The sequence below is a fragment of the Schistocerca serialis genome, chromosome 2 (genome assembly GCF_023864345.2).
Source record: "Schistocerca serialis cubense isolate TAMUIC-IGC-003099 chromosome 2, iqSchSeri2.2, whole genome shotgun sequence".
In the NCBI taxonomy this organism is placed as follows: domain Eukaryota; kingdom Metazoa; phylum Arthropoda; class Insecta; order Orthoptera; family Acrididae; genus Schistocerca; species Schistocerca serialis.
The window spans coordinates 398,850,163-398,871,703 of NC_064639.1; the positions used below are offsets into that span (position 1 = coordinate 398,850,163).

The following is a 21,541-nucleotide window of genomic DNA, read 5'->3' on the forward strand; positions in this document are numbered from 1 at the left end:
TTTTTTTCTTTTTTTTTCTTTTTCTTCCATGAGAGACTGTCTGAGTATGGCACCATCTACCTGCAAATCATTGCATATGCGTGATTTCCGCACCTGCGCTTTCTTCGCGCACTTTCTAGAAATGGGGCGCCGACGTGTGGATGCCATCAGTCGTATCTAGACACCAGCAAGGTTGAACCATATGAAGATGTCTGACAGTTGCTCCGAGGAAATACTGTGGAATAAATTCACACAAAATGATCCGGTGGCAAACCCGTGAAGACTATTTACAACATATCTGCTGGGAAAGCTTGAAGAGTCACAAGTTAAATCTTGTTTGCAACCCGTTGGCTGTATTATATAAATCATACTTGACAGACACCTTGCTTCTGCAGGCAGTGCACTATCAGTTGTGCCACTGAAAAGCCTCACAGAGTGATTCAAACTTACCACAATATTAACTTTTACCCATTTCAAAAAAACCACATGTCACCCACCACCCAAGGTAGCTACCAATAAAAAAAATGGTACAATGTACTTGTTTGAAAGTTAGAAGACACTGGTTACAAGAATTACACTTACTTACAGTAATAATGTGTAACAAAATTTCCTGGTGTTTTATAAAAACACCCTATCTTCATAGAACTGCCTGTGATCCTCCCGGCTACTGGTCCATGTGTTCCCACTAAAAGGATTGCTTCTCTTGTGGACAAGTTCTCCACCTGCTCCCTAAATCACACACATCGTCTGATACCTCTTTGCATTACTAATTGCATTCTCATCTCATTTTCTTGTTGTCACCTTGTCTATACATGGATATGCTGCCACTGTACACTAACTTTCTCAGCATTCTGTATGCATCCAATTTCCCTCTTCCCTCTACATAGAGATATAAAGATGACATGCTATATGCACCTACACAGCTGCATGCCTTCAAAGGCAATGCCTGTGAACAAAGTTGGAGCAATTGTATGGCACTATCTTCAACTTGTTTATGAGTAATCAACAGAAGTTGGCCCTATGCATCCAATAAGCAAAATCTCTCATCTGATTCAGATTTACTGACAATATCTTTATGTACTACATACAGTATTAGGATTCTGTCTTTTTTTTGCCCAACATCACCATCTCTTCACTTTATTTCATTGGGTTCTCTTCCTGTGTTGAGAGAGACGTTTTACTAAATGATGCCCACCTTTTTAACTGCTCCTTATATAATTGTAGCTAAGAAAAACACACACACACACACACACACACACACACACACAACCAGCAACAGTGTGTATACATAGGCTGTGTGGAGGCATGTACAAACACACACACACACACACACACACACACACACACACACACACACACACAGGGAGAGGGAGCTGAAATCACCACTACAATTTGAGTCCTGGATTGCTGTAGTTTTTTATGGTGAGAGATTATCTTCCGCGTACTAGTTTTCATATGTAGTAAATTTACAATAATTCAAGGGCATATGCTTAGCTACAAATTTTGATCAGAAGTTCAACAAAAATATATCAAGTAATTAAACATATTTTCTTCCTTAAATTTCAGGATAAAGAATGATTAGTTACCATGCTAAATGATACTTCCGATCCACTGCACTGCACTGACGATACTCGGGAAAAGAAGTTAGAAAAACCACTGCAATAGAAGGAAGGTAGGTTAGAGTTTAACATGTTGTCGACAATGAGAGCATTAAAGACAGAGCACCAGCTCAGTTTGGAAGGATTGGGAAGGAAATTGGCTTTAGCCTTTTCCAAGGAAGCATCCTGGCACTGGGCTGAAACTATTAGGGAAACCATGGGAAACTTAATTCAGGATGGTCATTTGGGGATTGGAACTCTCTTCTTCCTGAACATGAGCCTAGTGCCTTAACCAATGCACCACCTCATCCAGCTGCTTCGATAGAGGGTTCCAGTAAAATGCAAACAGTGTATGTTAATCACATTACATATGACAATCCGGCAAGAGAGAAGAAAGGGCTGGGGGCAAACAGGAATGTTAAGTGATTAAGTGGGAATGTGGGACAAGGTAATGTAGGTAATTGACGTCTTTTCTTTTTAAACAATGGAAAATCCAGGATGGGATGTAACAATATTGTGAAAAGGATAGCTGCTACTCATTATATTGCAGAGACGCTGAGTCGCATATAGGAAAAAAATGACTGTCACACGATAAGGTTTTGGCCAACAAGGCTTTTGACAAAGGACTTGTTGGCCGAAAGCTTATTGTGTGACAGTCTTTTTTATTGTGGCTATCTGCGACTCAGCATCTCTGCTATATGGTGAGCAGCAGCTATCCTTTTTATAATAATTCTCTTCTTTTTGTATATAAAAGATCATTACATTCTGAAAGTTAGACTTTGTTTCACTATTGTCCATATGTGTATATGTTGTCATAAGGTAGGCAAACTTAAATTTTACCTTTATTTGATTGTAATTTTGTCTTGTGAGGCCAACCTTTTGATGTGACATATGTAGAAATTCAAACAGAATTGTACAACACAGAGATTAAGATCACAAATTGGTAAGGTATTATAAATCAGAAATCTGAGACTCATTTACTACGTATTTCAACAGGAAGGAAAAACTTAATCTGATAAATTAATGGACTTACTAATAAAGTAAACAGCACTAATTGATCCAATGAATGAAATTACAGACTCAATTTGGCACAACTTTGTTATCTCTTATTTTGGATGACATGTTGTGATAATCATATTTTGGATGACATGTTGTGATAATCATAATGATGCAAATAAAAAGTTAAGTTGAGGATGTAATTTTTCAAAGTGACACTCTTGAATAAATGTATGACGGAGTTCTTGCCACGTCATATTTTTCAATCTTGAGCTTTCGAGAACTTCCTCTGCCATCATTATCAGGAGATTAGAGTTCAGTAGACTGCTATGTATTTTAGTTGGCCGACTTCATGGAAACTTCAATTTGGCCAACTGAAATCTAACCTCCTGTCATCGAAAGCTTGAGGCTGACCTATCTGATGCTGCAAAAATTCTGTGAAGTATTTATTCAATCAGTTAAGTTATTCTCATATATTTACAGGTTCAAAGCATCGTAAGTAATCATTTTTCAAATGCAGTAGATGTAAGATAATTTGAACAGATACCTACACCTGACAATGCCCCAGCAGCACAAAACTAAATGTCAGGCAGAACATTATGTCTATGTTCAAACGCCACCAAGAATGTGCAATAGCTATAAGTCAGTCAAGAACCCTTGTTTCGACTATGGATAGATTCACAATTTCTTCTCTGCAGTGATCAACATTCTGCCCTGAAAGCACTTTTGGCTCAAAGTTTATGAGGGTGTTCTCTCAAATTTCTCACAAAGCTTACTGTCTGGGACTGTAGCTGCATTAGCAACCACAGACAAGACCTTCAGATTCTCACATGAAAAATGAATTACTGGAGGCTTACTGACTGAAGTTAAATGTTTTGTTCTTTGCATCTACATTAAAAGCGGTATATTTAATGATATTTGGTGTTTTATGACTGGAATAGTGTATCACTGATGGTGCAAGTAATTTTCTCGTCCATCTGAGATTTTATACTTTTGTGATATCCCTATATGGGAATATGCTAATATTAGTACAGGTGCAGGCTGATGGCAACAACTGCTGTTCACTACAATGAAGATTGTCAAATGATCATGAGAGGAGAGTACATAATGTAAAAGTATGGTGATTTGCACCACATGTTCATCTTCGCTATTCTGTTTCTCACTACACAGAGAAAAGTAAGAAAGATTAAACCAAAATAAAATCACAAGTGACATTTCAAAGGAAAAGAACAATTATCTACTACATGTTTAAAGCCCAATGAATTAAATAAGTTTCTATTCTTTAATTCAGCATTCTTCCAAGAGTACTCATCTGGAATAAATTGTTATTGTAAGAAATTACTTAAGAGAGAGGACTGAAATGGAATATTAATGAGGAGCCTGTGCTTCCACGATTAATATTCTCATGTAATAAAAATGTAAATCGCACACCATGAGGAGTTGTTATAGATAAGGTTCTACCATTCTACACAACAATGGTCACCACAGAGCACAGAGAGTTAAAAGTGTGTATCTCGTCAACTCCCAAGTCTCTGGGACTGCGAAGTCTGTATCCAGCTAGAAGTAGTTGAGCCCTCTCGGGATTACATATTGTGCAGAAAATTATGTAGAGCACCAACAAACACAACCAAGAAGGAAATATATGACTGAAAACAACAGAAAATATTCTGCAGTGTATTTTGAATTACAACGATCGGAATCTTGTACATCAGAGAGTATAAAATCTGAATACAGGTCCGAAGCAATACAAACTATGACTGCACTGTGAAGAAAAAGAAAAGACCTTGAAGGTTAAATCAGTTCAAAATACTGCTGTCTCATTGATTTATTTATAGAAAATATTAAAAAATGATTAACTTTTAGCAACTAAGCTACATTTGATGTTACTTAAAACTACATTAACATTTTTCTACAACTGATTTCTGAAAGGAACACTTCGGCTTTATATACTCCTAGCTGTGATGATATTTTCACTAACTAACGTCATTTCCGCACATTACCTTCACTGCGAACAGATACTAACGAGAACCTGTCAGCTCTATGGACTCCACGTGGTTTGGGTGTCAAGTCACTTTGCAGTAGCTGTGTGAAAATAGTGCAGAGCACATGTAAATGTGATTTAGAACAGGATAAAATTATTAAAATTTTGGTGACTAACCAAATTTACAAAGCCATTATTAGTGAATCTAGTAGTTGTCAGGATACAAAGTGACAAGCAATAAGTGACAAAGACAAGCCATTAGAGACAAAAAATGTCAGGCTGGGGAAGGTTAAGAAAGGTTGGTTGATTGGTTGTTGGAGTTAAAGGGGCTGAACTGCGAGTTCATCAGCCCCCTCATCCATCATATATGTATCGAACCAGAAATAACCCTTGGAAGAAGGCTATAAACGTCAAATCATGGGAAGCCCGATTGTAAGCAAGATACAATAAGACAGAGATAAAATCAAGGAGAAGTAGGAGGAGAGTGAGGTGAGCAAGCTGCTCTGCCGAGACTGAAGTTGATGTCCCTGAAGCACGGTAAGTGGTGAGAGCTGCATCTCACACCAGCAGAATCTCATTCTCCGCTGCACCAACAAAACAAGCAGCACAGAAAGATATTGCAATTTAGGAAAGAAAAAACATTAAAAACAGCAAATATAAATGAATAAGGAGAATAAAATTATGAGAAGGGTAGTGGCCAGGCCGGACCACCAAGCAAGAGCCGCCACGGGCCCCTTAAAGCCAGACCAGGCAAGGGGTGGTGCACCTCCAACCCCTCAGGTGGTCAATGAGGCCAAAGTGCTCCACCCTACCAATGAGTAGAAACCACTTTAGCAGGTGAAACGTAAACCCAGGTCAGCCACGTTAGCGTTATCTGCTAGCACCAGAGGTAGCACGTCAGCAAGGTTTTCGATGCCACAAAGCAGCCAAATTTGGGCAGTCTAGTAGGACGTGGGACACTGTCAGGCGGGCACCACATCGGGAGTAAACTGAGTCCTCACATCGAAGCACATGGCTGTTGGTCAGCCAAATGTGGCCAACGCATAGTGAACAAAGAACAGTGGATTCCCTGTAAGAAGCATGAAGGAAAGACTGTCACACGGTTGTCGTCTCCTTCATCACCCACAGTTTGTTACAGGACTCCTGGGCGAACCGTTCCCAGTTCCAGACATCCAACAATTGATGGCATAGAGATGTCCCAAGATTCAATTCTCGGATCCATATTTCCAAAATGGGTGTTCTGGTAGCCAACTTCAACAAGCGGTCAGCATGTTCACTCCCAGAGATTCCAATGCATCCAGCAGTCCAAACAAAGACTACTTGCCATCCACCTTCACGGAAGTCAGAAAGACAATCCTGTATAGTCGTAACTAATGGGTGATGAGGGTAGCACTGATCTACAGCCTGAAGGCTGCTCCGGGAGTCACTGCAGATTAGAAGCATCTTGCCGATGCAAGAACGAGCATGCCTGAAGGCTTGTTTGATGGTCACCAATTCAGCAGTTACAACACTGCATCCATCTGGATGCAGTTTGTCCATCGGCTGTTGAGACGTCAATATATACCAGTTCCAAACCTGGAAATGCATCAAGGACAACCAGGAACAGGTATGAAACACCACAGGGTCATCTAAATCTTTCAGTCCAAAGAATAAATCAAGATCGATTTGTGGTCAGGGTACACGTCAAGGTGGTGTACGTGACTGTTCTCCATCATGAGGTGACAGTAGGGGAAGTTGGGAGTTCAGAGCAGAGACATAGTAGTCGAATTGCAATTGTGACCTCAGTTCCGGGTCTCTGTTGTGGCAGGTGGACCTCCCAACTAGAAAAAAGGACATGGTAGTTTGGATGCCTATGGGAGCTGTGAACATGAAGAGCTTAATTGAGTAGCTATTGTTGGTGACTTATCTGTGATAGACGGACTCCAGCCTCCACGAGCAGGCTGTTCACAGGGTTAGCCTGGCAGGCTCCTGTTGCAAGACAAACCCCACAATTATGTATCAGGTCCACACAGTATAATCACAATGGTTTATCAGGTCCAGTAATCGCAATACTGGAGATGATGCCGAACCATATGCCAGACTCCCGTAATCAAGACGGGACAGGATCAGGGCTTTGTAAAGATGCAAAAGGGTAGTGCAGTCTGCACCCCAGCTGATGTTACTGAGGCAGTGAAGAGTATTATGATGCAGCCAGCACCATTGCTTAAGTTGGCAAAGAAGGGGAAGCCACGTCAGACAGTCATCAAAGAACAGTCCCAAGAAACAAGAAGTCCACCACATGCTGCTAGACCATTTATAGCCAGTAAAGAGAGTGGGACATTTAATACAGAGCTCTGCAGGACCCCATTCTCTTGGATATCTTGACGGTGGGGGTGTTACTGTAGGCAGTGCTAAATTGAACCCAGAAAGTAAGGTATGACAAGAAGTTTTGGACAGAAATCTGAAGTGCGACCCTGAGACCCAATTCATGTAGATAGTGAGTATCCGGTGTCACCATGTGATGTTACAAGCCTTTTGTAGGTTGAAGAAGACAGCAATAAAGTGTTGACAACAGTCAAAAGCTGTCCGGATGGCAGACTCCAGGCAAACCAAATAATCAGCAGTGGAACCACCCTGAGAGGAAGCCAGAGGGCCCAAAACTCAAGGAGCCAACACAGCTGCCAATTCCAGACGTGTTTAAGTAACTTACAGAGAACATTAGTGAGACTAATTGGGTGACAACTGTCCATCTCTAGGGGATGCTTACCTGGTTTCACTACCGGGACAATAATGCTCTTGCTCTATGGAGATATAGTTGAAGATGGTAAAGATGATAATGACAATCCACTGATTGATGTTTGAACATTTGGACATGGATGTGGCCTGGCTCTGGGACTGTACAGGGCACAGCGCAAGAACACTGAAGAATTCCCACTCACTGAATGGAGCAGGAGCATTGTAGGGCACCTGGCAGTGAGTAGTGAAAGGCAGGTTGATAGTTCTCAGATGCAGAGCCTCTAGTATAATGCAAAAAAAAAGGATGTGTATGTGGTCCAATGGCTGAAACGTAGGGTTCCCAGCATTCTTGCTTCCATCATTTTATTAAGTAGTGGACCTAGGTATGGAACCGTTTAAAGGCAATAAGGTGCTTGATTGATGGATACTGCTTATGGCGATGGAGAGCCCACTTACGATCTCTACTGGCCTCGGTGATTTTTGGCATCCATCAAGGTAATATCTTCCAACGGAGGGGGGAGAGGGGGGGAGAGAGATCGCTAAGTTGGTTGCCGACAGAATGACTTCTACTGCATTCTGGACAACCTCATCAATGCCTCCATTTAGTGGGGAACTCACAACGACAGCGGAAGTCACAGTGTCCCAGTCAGCACTGTGGAGAGCCCATCTAGGCGGGTGCCCAGGGGAGTGACAGGTAGATTGGGACGTGATCGCTACCATACACATCATTGTGGACCCTCCCGTGGATGGATGGGAGAAGGCCAGAGCTGCAAATAGAAAGCTTAATGGCTGAGTTAAGTTCCACGAACCACACAGAAGCGTATGGAGGCACAAGTACTGAAGAGACAGAGGTTGTGATCTGCCAGTGAGTTTTCCATGTCTTTACCCTGGCCAGTGATCGTGGTCCCACCCCAGAAAGGATTACTAGCACTGAAGTCTCCCAAGATTACAAAAGGTGGGGAGCGCCGAGAAACCAATGCAGACAAGACGTTCTGAGGCACTCTACCACTGGGAGGGAGATAAACTTTACAGATGATAAAATCCTGCAGTGCCTCCGAAGTTGTAAGAAGGGATCCAAGTTCACTATATACAAAGTTCAGAATGTATGGGTACAATTCCACCTGACACCCTACCATACCTGGCATAATTCTTAAAATATCCCCAATAGGCATGAAGGGCAGGGGTATGCATTGCTGGAAACCAAATGTCCTGAACGGTAATATAGAAAGCCGGGGAGGAGCTTAAGGGATGCTGTAGCTCAGAAAGGTGGTGGTGGTGGTGGGGGGGCTTGAATTCCACTGGAGAATTGCGCTATTGGTATACAGTGGGGGCATGACGGGATCAAGGAGGCAAGTTATGCTCCATGGTCATTCATCTGCTGCCAATGGTTGAGAGGGTACAGTATTAAGACACATAGGTTCTGAGACACATTTTGTGGTGTGATCTGGTCCCGAAGTACCCCTTCCTGGCTAGGGAAGTCAGACGAGGGTGATGCATCTCCAACTGAGGGATGGGAATCGGCGTCCTTAGTGGGTGGGGAACCATTGCTCCCAAAGCGGGTGTGGGGGAAGTACCCAATTTATTTTGACCACCCTAAATAACTGTTTGTCCAGATGCAAATTACAAAATGTTTCAAGCAAATGTTCTTTAGCCTTCAGGGGGACATCAATTAGCATGATTACCTTTGTTGTAGCTTTGCTTTTTACAAAGATATGAACAGTGGTATGACTTTTTTAAATGACACCCTATATTATTTATTCGATAATTCATTTCCTCTCCTAAAGACCATTCAAAAATGTATCACAGTGTACCATTCACTGAAATACAGCATTATTAATAATGTAACACAACACTGACTTTGAGCCCGGGATCACAAACTTGTCCACTTGCTGGAGTTTTCAGAAAACAAATGAAAACCAAGTAAAATCGTAACACAAAATTGACTTTGACTCTCCTGTACTATTGCCCAGGAGTAGAACATTCAAAGGTATTCAAAGTGGTGATCCTGGACACTGATACACTGGTGCACTCATTAAATGAAAGAATTATTTACTGCTTCCAGTGTTGCCTGCTGAAGAGAATACAAGCAATCACGATACGTTCCTGCATGTCCTCTGGAGTTGTTGGAATATCACGATAGACATCTTTAATGCATCCCCAAAGGAAAAAGTCCAGAGGATTTAAATCAGGAGACCTAACAGGCCAAGTTACTGTTCCTCCTCGACCAATCCACCTGGCAGGATACCTTTGGTTAAGAACACGATGTGCACGCAAGGGTTTACGTGCTGGACATCCATCGTGTTGATACCACACAAGCATTCTGGTTCTTTGTGGTACTTCATCCAGAAGAGGAGGAAGAATTTGTCCGAGGAAGTTGGCATACTGTGCCGTTTAGACTACCACTGATGAAATAAGGGCCAATAATTGTAGTTCCAAGCATCCCACACCAGACGTTTAACTCTCCATTGACGCTGATGTTCCACCTGTCTAAGCCATCGTGGGTTGTCGCTGGACCAATAATGCAAGCTCCTTGTTCGAGAAGGAACATTCATTGGTAAATAGAACATTGGAGAAGAAGATCGGGTTGACGAGGATTTGCTGCTGCGCCCACTGACAGAACAGTACACAATTCTGGAAATCATTCCCATGCAATTCTTGATGTAGTTGTACATAGTAAGGATGGAACTGTTGACTAGGGAGAATACGATGTACACAGGTTTTAGGAATGCCAATCTCGTGTTCAAGCTGTTGTGTGCTCACACGTGGATTCATAGCAACAGAAGTGAGAAAAGTAACTTTGGCAGCTTTGTCTGTGGGAGTGCTACAACGATTGCATTGTCATGGGTTGAAACTTCCAGTTCCCTGAAGCGTCGCAACAAGATGAGAAAACATCTGTCAGGAAGGTGGGTTCTTGTCAGGATAACGCTCTCTGTACCGTTCCGCTGCCTGCACAGCATTTCGTCTAACTTCAACAACAACAATAAAAGAAACGTTATGTCGATGAAATTTGTAGGAAGGACAGCCTTTACTGCGTGCCTACTCTACACAACAGTATTTAAAAGGACTAAACTATTGTACTAAATGTACCTGTACATAAGAAAACAGTACTGCAATTACTGTTCTGATAACTTACATTCCCCACAGATGAGTAGCACTTCCACCTTCTTTTCGATGGCGTACATGCTACTCACGCAACTCTTCAACTGACGATCGTTGACGGAATGACGGGTGTGCATTCTACTTATGTTTACATTTGTCCTCTGTCAATGTCAGCACGTGGATGTGTTCCATTACCCCGAGTACCTGCACTAAGTGCAGGGAGCGCCAATGTCAAAGTTGTGTTATGTAATTAATAACGTCGTGTTTCAGTGAATGGTACACTGTGATACATTTTCAATAGGTCTTTAGTAATTAATAACGCCGTGTTTCAGTGAATGGTACACTGTGACACATTTTTAATAGGTCTTTAGGAGATGAAATGAATTACCGAATGAAAAATGCAGAGTGCCATTTAAAAAAAATCAAACCACTCAGCAATAACCACACTAGAGGGGCAACGGTAAAAGCAAAAATCAACAGCATACAAGGAGGGTGATACAAAAGACCTTTAGCATCCATCACTTTTCAGGCAAAAAATTCCCCTCAAACACCAAGATGAAGGCCCTGGTAGCAACCCTATTGTCCTTTGACCCCCTATGGACATGACGGACAAAGCATACAACCTGCTGCCCCAAACTGTCATATAGCTCATCATCATCAGGCTGCAAGAGGTGGTCATGATGAAAATTATGAACTGAACCATGTTTAGAATATTATGGGGAGAGAGTCATCGGAATGTAACCCAGCTTGTCACAAGCAAGGAATGCTCATGAATGGGTAGGTGCGCTGTTTTAATCGAAACTGACCCACTCTTCACTTTGGGGAATACTGCGGACTTCCCAAACTTGTCCTCTATAGTCTCTACAAAGAGTAAAGGTACTGTGGCCCCATCTGTCCTCGTACAAACCTGGTATTGGGGGACCATTTCTCTGCTTGTTACTCAGCCCTCGGTTCCTCCCATGGCCTAGCCAGCAAAGAAAGATTTTGGGGTCGTATCTCTCTCAGTGTTGAACGAGTTCTTTCCTTCTGAAGAGATTGCTGTGTCTGTATGACCACCAGTGGGAGAAAGCTTCATATGCTTCAGATGCAACTCATCTGCCATGGTGCACCCACTTCAAATGTGGGTTCTCCCAAGGTACCAACAGCGCGACCCCCGCCTAGTCACGAGGCTACTACCATGGAGGTACCTGACAAACTGCTGCCCCCCCCCCCCCCCCAACACACAAAAACAAGATGGCTATTGTGCTGGATTTGGGGCATACTACCTTACTGGAAAGGAAGGGTGCTAACATGAAAAGTCACAAACTGGAACAGGCACCACACTGAGCGACCTTCTCTGCATGCCTGCATGATCCCCATTTCTGAAAAATTAAATAAAGTGGTGGATACTGAAACACAACTATGGAGATCATGTATTTATTAATGAATAGGTGTAGAGAGCACCAGAGGTGAAATGGAAAAGAATAGTGAAAGTATAGGCTTGCAGCACATAAAGGGAAGCAGTGCTGCAAAGGCTGGGGCCCTGTGGTAGCTAAGAATTGTGAGCCTTCTAGCCCTCTGGGAGGAAATAAGTTATATTTTATTTTTCTTCAAAGGAATCATCATGGCATCTGTCTTACAAGAACCACAGAAAACCTACATTTGGAAGGCTGAGTGGGGTTGGACCTACAATCCTCCCAAAAGCAAGTTCACTTTTTCTTGCCAATGCGCAGCCTTGCTTGGTGTTGACATGATAACACAGATAAGTAAAACGCTACCAGATAATCAAAAAATTATGGTTATAATAATGGGAACAAAGAATGGAAAGAGAGGAGTCATTTTTACAGTTCATCACAAATTTGAATTCATGTTAGTAGTGACATTCAGATGGACTTCACAGATGAGGTTTTGGGGAGTATTTTTAAAATGCTTTTGGCATCGAGATTTAGGTACGCATCATCAAAGATACGTAAACACCAACCATTTCTGCTGGCGCATTCTAATCTGAAGGTTCAGTGACAGGCTAGAATCTGGAATGCCACAACTGCATAAGAAAAAGTAGCTGACTGGGAACCTGAACCTGCTTTTTCGTGGCGATGTGGAACTACACGAAGTAATTGAAAGACATTTCTTGTTTCTGTGACCCAAACACTGGTGCAAAGAGAACCCACTGCTGCAACACACAGGCGTTTTTGTCAGAACATTGCATGATGACAACATGGAAAAAGTGGCTTCAAGGAAAGGAACAGACCAAAAGTACTTGTATTTGACTATAACACGCATATGGCAGCTGTTTGGAAGAATGAGAGACAGCTTGCAAACCATACAACAAAATGAGGAATGTATTAGCAGGTGGCATTCCACTACAAATCTGAATGGTATGTTTGAAAGTGCACACAACATTCTACAAGAATTATGGGTGATTATGGAATTGGAATTTCTGCTCACAATGCAGGAAAACTTGTGATCTGTGGGAGTGCAGACTACTCCAAACAAATACCAACCAAATTCACTCCTACAAAAATGTTTCCTACCTAACATGGAACATCATGAATTATCTTTCAAGGCAGTGTGTGGGGTGAACTGAAGCTACAGAAATATGTTTTACATTTCTTGTAATGATTTTTGTGTACACTTGTTTGATTGAATCCAATAAATGGACAAACAAAATGAATACTAATGTTTTATTCATTTACATAATACTTTTATTCTGCATGTTTAAATGCAATTCCTTTTTGAGATTAAAACACTGCTTCACTTTTCTTTCAGTAGCTCTAAACTAGCAACAGCCAGAGAGATTTCACTGCCTACATGGAAAATACACAAGAGTAAAATGTTTCAATTTTAACACACACTTTTTGTGCTGTTGCTATCAAGTCTACCACTGCTTCTTCTTCACAAGGCAGGGTAACTGCATTTTATATGTGGGGGTTATGATTACAATTCATTCATTTATGTATCATGTTCCTTCAAGCATATGGAAAGACACAAGTTACACATAAATAGAAACTACCACTTCAGGCAACTTCTGTTAAGTACACTAAAAACAAATTATGACTAGTACCTGATCTACTTACACTGATAATTATGAAAATTACTGCAGACTGCTTGTGCAGTTTATATCAAATATGTCAGATTGAGCATTTAGATAACTTTACACAGAACACCATTTTATGCATGTACAGGGTGAGTCAATGAAGACTTTACAATTTTGGATGATATAGAAATTTATTGAGATAACTTGCCCTTTTGTAGCAAACAACCTCAAGTTTCACATAAAAGTGTCAAGTTTATTTTGGTTTGATGTGACTGCCATTTCTCATATGGCAAACATCCCAATGTTAATAAATTAATTCCCACATCTGTTGCAGTAAATCAGATATAACTTGTGCAATGGCAGTGTAGATTTAATTTTTCAGGTGGACTAAACTGTTTAAGGGGGGGGGGGGGAGGGGGGGGGGGGACATGGTCTTCACTGAAAACCCAGAGAAAGAAATCTCTTAGTGTGAAGTCTGGGGAGCGAGGTGGCCAACCGACTGACCTGGGAAGCAATTATCGTGGAAACCTTGAAATTTCTTCAGGAAATGAGGTGGTGTATTGTCTTGCCGCTAGTAAACCATCCTATCTCGGTCATCATCACTGATCTGTGGAATTAAAAAATTTTCAAGCATATCCAGATACACAATAGCTGTGACAATTTCCTCCATGAAGAAGAAAGGGCCATACACTTTCAGTCTGCTAAGAGCGCGAGAGTAATTTGTAGGCCTGCTTGGATGTTCTTTAGCGTATTCAGTGCAAAATCTATGCCAAACATTTGTTGTAGAGTTCGTTTCATGAAATCAAAACACACACAGAGCACATTCCATACCACTGAAAACAGCCATTTTAATCGCGCACTTTGCTGGCACTCCTGGTGACAGAATGGGATACTGACACACCATGTGAATCAAATTTGACATTGTATGCTTCAAAATGACACATCCCCATTTCTGTAAGTTACCTCCATAAATTACTATACCATTCCAAAGCTGTAAGTCCTTTTGGACTCACCGTGTATAGCGGCAAAGTAGAAGAAGAAAAACCTTTTAAATTTGACTCATGTGAAATTTACATTCCAAAACCAAAATATTTTGATTAGGTACACCTTTAATTTGTTTTTGAGCATCTGAGGATTTTCGATTTCCAGCCCTTTAATATACTGGTAATCTGTTATATGTTTTTGTACTGTATATTCTGAACCCCAGACAGGGACACACGTTCTATATGGAAATTATTTTTACTTCTAGTAACATAGTTGTGAATTTTGTAGTTCATCGTAAATTAGTTCTTATAGGTAACCGGAAATAGTATTAGGGTGCAAATGATTCGTTTACCTGAAGAGGCTTTGCAAGATGTTTGGCTATGAACTTTATGTAGTATTCTTACAGCATGCACATGTTGAATAAATATTTTCCTGGTCTCAGCTGTGCTGCCCCAGAGAATTACATCTTAAGATAGAATTAAAAAAAAAAATTATTCCACAGGGCGGTATTGAGAGGAAGTGTGTAAAATATGCTAGGAATCCAGTCTGCAGGTTCAGCACAATGCACAGAAGGCAAAGTCAGCTCATAGTAAATTTATCCATGAGTTTGTGCCACTTCAGTTCATTATTGACCTGGGGCCTCATACATTGTGTAACCATCGATTCGACTCGGGGTACCTAAGTAATTTTTATTTGTTGGGAATTGCATAATATGAATCTTTGTAAGATTATAGGCTTAACCGTTTCCTGGGAACTTGTAATTCTGTACCATTATTCTCCTGGGTGTGTCTGCTACAGTTTATTTATTTATTTATTTTTTTACTCAACAACATTATACTTACATCATCAGCAGCCATCACAATTTAAGAGTCCTACAATCTTACAGGCAAATAATTTGCTTATGTTAAAATAGGAATGGGCCAAGCAATGTATCTTGTGGGATACCATATTTTACTTTTCCCCATGCTGACTTTGGTCTCATTCCTGTGGTATCTTTTCTGCATTCTATTGTTGTGGCTCCATCAATGTACTGCTGATACCAGTTGGCAATATAGTAGAAAATATCAAGAGAGTAGTTTTTCTTGTTTGGTTCTTACAGAACCGGAAGAATATGGAAGCCAAACAGAGCTGTTTTGTCAGAAAAGTAATTCACTGAAGAATATGGAAGCCAAACAGAGCTGTTTTGTCAGAAAAGTAATTCACTGATTTCTTACAAGCTACCTTCTACAACAATTTTGTTAGAGTGTGAAGGAACGAGTTTCAGCTGCAATTAAAGGCATCTTGCTTATTTCAGTGTTTATAAATGGTTGCTATTACCACATACTTTTTTTTAATTAAATATGCCTTAACTTGTTTACTGATTACAAAGGTAAGTTAAATGAAAGGGGGATGGGAGGTTTGAAATCCTACCATTATTGCTTTTCAGTGCCCAAATGAACACACTCTTTAATGGCTGATTTGGCAAAAGTGACGTCTGCAGCTGGATTACCCAAAGTTTTCCATGACCCATCTTTTGTCCCTGTATTTTCAGCTACTGTTAGCACAAATGCACTGATTTTTTTAATTAACATTTTGAATTTAACTACATCTGCCTCATTGCTAAGCACTACTGTCACCAAGGAGTTGAATATCAGGAGCTGCATTACTGAGTTTAATCATTTTATACTTACTAATGTTCCAAATTGCCCTTAGCGAACTTCTTTCCTTTGTTCATGCAGTAAACTCACTCTGAATAGTGCACTACAGAAAAGTTTGCTTTTGTCTTCCTAGCTAAACCTGATTGATGGGGGATGTTTCACTGCTGACATCTGACTTTCTTGGTCAAATAAATCAATATGGGGCTCTTTATCTACTTTATGAAAGACAGCTGGATTAGAAAGAAATTATCAACTGCTCTTTTTACTTGTATTCTTACTGGGTACATTACTTTGGGCTACAAACCAAAGCTCATCATCATCAGTAGTTCAAAGTGTCCTTGATAAAAATGAAACATGTTGTATAGTCTTCAGTCCAAAGACTTGTTTGATGCAGCTTCCTACACCAGTCTGTCTTGTTCAAGCCTCTTCATTTCTACATAACTATTGCAACCTACATGCGTATTAACCTGTTCACTGTAGTCAAATGTTGATCTACAATTTGTAATGCCAAACTTACTTCCATTTCTGAACTGACTATTCCTTAATGCCTCAGGATGTGTCCCCCATCAATCAATTCCTTCTTTATTCAAGTTTTGTCATAAATATCTTTTTTTCCAAATCAGATTTATTATTACTTCATTAGTTACCTGGTCTGCCCAGCTACATTCTACAAACATTTTCCTACAACATTTATACTAACTAATGTTTATCATCCTTCTCGAGAGTAACATTACAAATGCTTCTATTGCCTTCTTGTCTGTGACATTTGTCATCTTGGTTTTGCTTCCATGTAAAGGTAAATTCCAGATAAACACTTCCAGAGAAGACTACCTAACACTTAAATTTATATCAGATGTTTCAATATTTTCTTGTTCAATAACATTTTTCTTTTTTCTTTTTTTTCCCCCTAGCCAGTGTTCTGTAACCTTCTACTATGGTCATCATCAGTGATTTTGCTACTGAAATAACAAAACTAGTCTTCTGATCTTGTATCTCATTGCCCAATATTCTGCCAGCATCACCTGATTTAATTTGCTATACTTATTCACTCCACTATCTTTGGTTCACTTTTGCTGATGTCCATCTTGTAACCTCCTTTCAAGGAACAATTCTGTTCAAGAGCTCTTCCAAGTCCTTTGCTGTCTCTAATTGAATTACAATGTCACTGGCAAACCTCAAAATTTTTACTTCTTACCCCTGGCCTTTAGTTCCCTTCTCATTTTTCTCCTTGGTTTCTTTTACAGCTTGCTCATCGTACAGACTGAACAACGATGGATATAGGCTACAACCATATCTCATTCTGTCCGTAACTACTGCTGTATTTTAACCCTGCTACCTTCACAATTTCAAAGAGTGTATTCCAGTCAACACTGTCAAATGCTTTCTCCAAATCCATAAATACTTTAAATGGTTTTTCTCATTCTATCTTCTATTATGAATCCTAGTGTCAGCATTTTCTTGTGTGTTTCAATATTTCTCTGGAACCAAAACTGACCTTCCCAAGATCAGCTACGGGTTAATTTAAATGACATAAAAAGCGTTTATGAATCTGGGAAGTGACCCAATTGCAACAAGTGAAGTAAGTGGAAAGAAATAATAATTAGAACATATATGAACACAAATGGCAATGCTGTTTGGGATGGAGTACTTTGCACAGAAAAAGTGGTAACTGAAAAAGTTCGAAGTAAAGAGCAAGTGCTACTGATGCCCCCCCCCCCCCCCTCTCTCTCTCTCTCTCTCTCTCTCTCTCTCTCTCTCTCTCTCTCTCTCTCTGTCTGTGTGTGTGTGTGTGTGTGTGTGTGTTCATTGAAGTAGAAGCTACAATTTTTGATATCGGAGAGAAAATCAGTACTTCATGCCGTAAATGAATTTCCATATATCTGCAATACAAAAACTCTTCTTCAGCTGAAACAATGGCATCTAATATAAATGAAAACACAAATCTGGTTTTCTGTTACACTGGCTGAATTAAAGGCACATTCTGGTCTCTGTATTTGCACTTTGCAACTGAATCAACAGAAACACTTAGTGATAAACTGAAGAACATAAGGCCAATCATTTTGCAAATTGTTCAACACCAAAATGATATCACTGATGAAGTCTGAAGAAATTTAGGGGCAAATTTTCATGTGTTAAGTACAACCAATCAAAAAGAGTTAAAACTGCCACAAAGACATACAAAGTATTCTTAAGAAAACGAATACTGCCATAATCTGAAGGAAAAAGGAAATTGGTAATGTGGCTGTCAAATTTCCAGTGAGTTAGAAGGCTGTGCCCAGAATGTCTACTGCTTCGTTGGGGGAATGGAGAATGATTTGCATGGACAACTGGTACTTGTTCACGGAACTGTTAGACAGGAGCAATCGTGCTATCGACACTGTTATGACCAGCAAGGAAAAATATGCCACCTCAATTCAGTTGAACTACCCTGAGAAAGGGGGAATGAACATATGCATTAGTCAGTAATATTCGTATAGTAAAATGAGCTAATAAAAGGAAGTACAATTTTACCAGCACTTCACAGAAGGCCAGGATTTTCGGAGGTGAATAAAACTCGAAGAATGAAGTTTATACCTGATTTTTTTTATCAATTACAATCAAGGACGGAATGGAACTGACACACACACAATCAGCATCTATCTTCTTATTCTAAGACAGGTCAAGGACTATAAGATATATTTCTAAATTCTGGATGTAGCAATGTTGAATGTAAGCATCATCGATCATTGAACCAAGCACCTAAGCGAATAAAGTCAATGTGCAACTGCAGCTCTTGAAGAACGTGATGCCTCATCTGATTACGTCCACAATGTGTGGCCAAACAAAGTAGAAATCCAACAGGGTTTTAGTCAGGAGTTAGAGTCATTTTAAAGTGAAAATAATGCAGATTATCTCTCTAAAAGATGCAAGGTCTGTTATGATCATGGTCCAAATGGAGACTCATGTTTTCAGTGTTGCACAGTAACTGTTCATGTGGACAAATGTTTCATGGTGTATCACAACGAAATAACCATAGACCTTGCCGTTGGTGGGGAGGCTTGCGTGCCTCAACGACACAAATAGGTTAAAGTTGGATATAGTGGGAATTAGTGAAGTTTGGTGGCAGGAGGAACAAGACTTTTGGTCAGGTGAACACAGGGTTATAAATACAAAATCAAATAGGGGTAATGCAGGAGTAGGTTTAATAATGAATAAAGCAATAGGAATGCGGGTAAGCTACTACAAACAGCACAGTGAACGCATTGTTGTGGCCAAGATAGATACGAAGCCCACGCCTACGACAGTAGTACAAGTCTATATGCCTACTAGCTCTGCAGATGCCGAAGAAATTGAAGAAATGTATGATGACATAAAAGAAATTATTCAGATAGTGAAGGGAGACGAAAATTTAATAGTCATGGGTGACAGGAATTCGACAGTAGGAAAAGGAAGAGAAGGAAACGTTGTAGGTGAATATGGATTGGGGCTAAGAAATGAAAGAGGAAGCCGCCTGATAGAATTTTGCACAGAGCACAACTTAATCATAGCTAACACTTGGCTCAAGAATCATGAAAGAAGGTTGTATACATGGAAGTACCCTGGAGATACTAAAAGGTTTCAGATAGATTATATAATGGTAAGACAGATTTAGGAACCAGGTTTTAAATTGTAAGACATTTCCAGGGGCAGATGTGGACTCTGATCACAATCTATTGGTTATGAACTATAGATTAAAACTGAAGAAACTGCAAAAAGGTGGGAATTTAAGGAGATGGGACCTGGATAAACTGAAAGAACCAGAGGTTGTACATAGTTTCAGGGAGAGCATAAGGGAACAATTGACTGGAATGGGGGAAAGAAATACAGTAGAAGAAGAATGGGTAGCTTTGAGGGATGAAGTAGTGAAGGCAGCAGAGGATAAAGTAGGTAAAAAGATGAGGGCTAGTAGAAATCCTTGGGTGACAGAAGATATATTGAATTTAATTGATGAAAGAAGAAAATATAAAAATGCAGTAAATGAAGCAGGCAAAAAGGAATACAAACATCTCAAAAATGAGATCGACAGGAAGTGCAAAATGGCTAAACAGGCATGGCTAGAGGACAAATGTAACGATGTAGAGGCTTATCTCACGAGGGGTAAGATAGATACTGCCTACAGGAAAATTAATGAGACCTTTGGAGAAAGGAGAACCACTTGTATGAATATCAAGAGCTCAGACAGAAACCCAGTTCTAGGTAATGAAGGGAAAGCAGAAAGGTGAAAGGAGTATACAGAGGGTCTATACAAGGGCGATGTACTTGAGGGCAGTGTTATAGAAATGCAAGAGGATGTAGATGAAGATGAAATGGGAGATATCATACTGCGTGAAAAGTTTGACAGAGCACTGAAAGACCTGAGTCGAAACAAGGCCCCAGGAGTAGACAACATTCCATTAGAACTACTGACAGCCTTAGGAGAGCCAGTCCTGACGAAACTCTACCACCTGGTGAGCAAAATGTATGAGACAGGCGAAATACCCTCAGACTTAAAGAAGATTCCAATTCCAAAGAAAGCAGGCGTTGACAGATGTGAAAATTACCGAACTATCAGTTTAATAAGTCACGGCTGCAAAATACTAACGAGAATTCTTTCCAGATGAATGGAAAATCTGGTAGAAGCCGACCTCGGGGAAGATCAGTTTGGATTCCGTAGAAATGTTGGAACACGTGAGGCAATACTGACCCTACGACTTACCTTAGAAGCTAGATTAAGGAAAGGCAAACCTACGTTTCTAGCATTTGTAGACTTAGAGAAAGCTTTTGACAATGTTGACTGGAATACGCTCTTTCAAATTCTGAAGGTGACAGGGGTAAAGTACAGGGAGCGAAAGGCTATTTACAATTTGTACAGAAACCAGATGGCAGTTATAAGAGTCGAGGGGCAAGAAAGGGAAGCAGTGGTTGGGAAGGGAGTGAGACAGGGTTGTAGCCTCTCCCCGATGTTGTTCAATCTGTATAATGAGCAAGCAGTAAAAGAAACAAAAGAAAAATTCGGAGTAGTTGTTTGGTTGGTTTGAGGGATTAAAGGGACCAGACTGCGATGGTCATCTGTCCCTTTTTCCAAATACTAAAAACACCCACAGAGAATAAAAACTAGTGACAGAATAGATCACAGACAACACAGAACAAGAGAGACTGAGACAAAGACCAGACAAAACGAACTAAAATCACACAGAGTGTGACGGTGGTTGGCCGACCATAGAAACAAAAAAGGAAAAGCCAACCACCGATAAACACATTAAAAACTCAGATTAAAATCGTAGGCCAATGGCCAGAATCAACACAAAAGAACATAACAAACACTCATAGTAAACGATAAAAACCCCCTGCCCGAATAAAACGTAATACTAAGCCAGCTATGACAGGGTCATCAGATAAAAGGGCAGGGAGCGTATCAGGCAGCACAAATGTCTGCCTGACCACAGCTAAAAGGGGGCAGGCCAACAAAACGTGGGCCACTGTCAAAGCCGCCCCACAGCGACATAGAGGAGGGTCCTCCCGGCGCAGTAAATAACTG

General features: G+C 40.5%; 1 protein-coding gene across 5 annotated transcripts in view; it reads right to left on the reverse strand.

Moving 5' to 3' along the window:
• LOC126457226 (uncharacterized) overlaps positions 1-21,541 on the reverse strand; it is a 204,656-nt gene that overhangs the window by 18,667 nt on the left and 164,448 nt on the right. Inside the window, exon 10 of one of the 5 annotated variants that reach the window (XR_007585451.1) lies at positions 1,566-1,635. The exons of the other annotated variants lie outside the window; for them this stretch is intronic. The gene's annotated coding sequence lies outside the window, so the exon portion shown is untranslated. The remainder of the gene's footprint in view (positions 1-1,565; positions 1,636-21,541) is intronic. 5 annotated transcript variants of the gene reach the window in all.